Raw genomic sequence first — 1,621 nt, forward strand, 5'->3', positions numbered from 1 at the left:
AGTCAAGAAGGAGCTGGTGATCCAAAAGATCAAAAGCCTTACTGAAATCCAAGTAGACAACACCTGTCAATTTACCCTGGTCTAAACATTCAAGCCAATTATCAGTAATCCGAACTAGTGCTGTAGAACAAGAATGATTCTCTCTAAAACCAAACTGGTTAACATAAAATAAATTGAAATTATTAAAAAAGGACTTAATGTTAATGGAGATATGTTTTTCAAAAATTTTAGAAATGGTGGGTAAAATAGAAATTGGTCTATAATTGAAAATGTTTCCTTTTATAAATTGGCACTATTTTAGCTTCTTTCAGTTGATCGAGAAAGATACATTTGGTTAAACACAAATTTATAATATAAGTAAGTGAACTTGAAATCACCTCAGCTGACATTTTTAAAATTTTTGGGCCTAGACTGTCTAAACCCGTAGCCTTTTTGGGTTCAAGGTTTTTAAGATATCTTAGTACTTCTGAAACTGAGATAAAAGGTAGGTCAAATAGAAAACCACCAGAAACTTTGTCATTGACGTAATTTTGAATGATATTTTGTTGTTGGAGAGGTTTATACGATGGCTTTATATCGTCTGTTATATTGGTAAAATATTCATTCATTAGTTCGGTAATTTGGGTTGGGTCAGATGTTATAAAGTCATGATGTTCAATAGTTTGTGGGTAATTTGGGCCTAATGATAATTTTCCTTGTAGAGAATTCAGATATTGCCAGATGGTCTTGTCTTTTTTATTAGCAATGATATCTTTAACATGGTCAGTCTTAGCCTGCTCTATTAACTTCTTTATTACGCCATTGTTTATATAAATTTCCATTGCCAATCAATTTATAATAATCTATCTTCCTTCTCGCAGATTTAATTTCATCATTAAACCACAGGGGTTGAGTAGGGTATTTTACACGTCTGGTTTTAATAGGGGCATGTTTATTTAAGACTGATAAAATAATGTCGTAAAAAGTTGGTAGAGCGGTATCAATATCATTCATTTGCTCTATATTTGATAATGGAGAATTGATTAAATCATCTAAAAAATCAGAATCCTTTAAATTTTTAAATTGACGATATTGAATCAAAGTGTGCTTATTTTTAAAAAATTTTTTTTCTATTTTGAATATTCTTAATTGAGAAAATTACAGGAAGGTGATCACTTAGACTGTATGGAGGTATTTTAATTTCTTTGATATTATCTGGTGCGTTGGTATACAGATGGTCTATAATGGTAGCTGAAGAATCGGTTTTTCGCGTTGGTTCTGTAACCATTTGTGATAAAGAAAAAGATGAAATAATGGTCTGCCAATGTTTCGGCACAGGAGAGTTAAAATCAATATTAAAATCACCTATTATGTAAAAAGTCGCGGATGCATATTTTGATGAAATATTATACAAAGTTTGTTCAAATTTCTCATACCACTCGACATAAGAATGAGGTGGTCTATACGTTAAGAATAAAATAAAAGATTTGGAAAATTCAGGAAAAACTTTAAGCCATATACATTCAATTTTATTTGTTTCAAATTCAAGGATCCGTTCATACTTAATTGAATCTTTGATGTAAAGTAGACCCCCCCCCCCCCCCCCCCCAAAACCACCCTCTTGACCACAACAATCCTTTCT

This window comes from Lottia gigantea (genome assembly GCF_000327385.1).
Source record: "Lottia gigantea unplaced genomic scaffold LOTGIsca_16, whole genome shotgun sequence".
NCBI lineage: Eukaryota > Metazoa > Mollusca > Gastropoda > Lottiidae > Lottia > Lottia gigantea.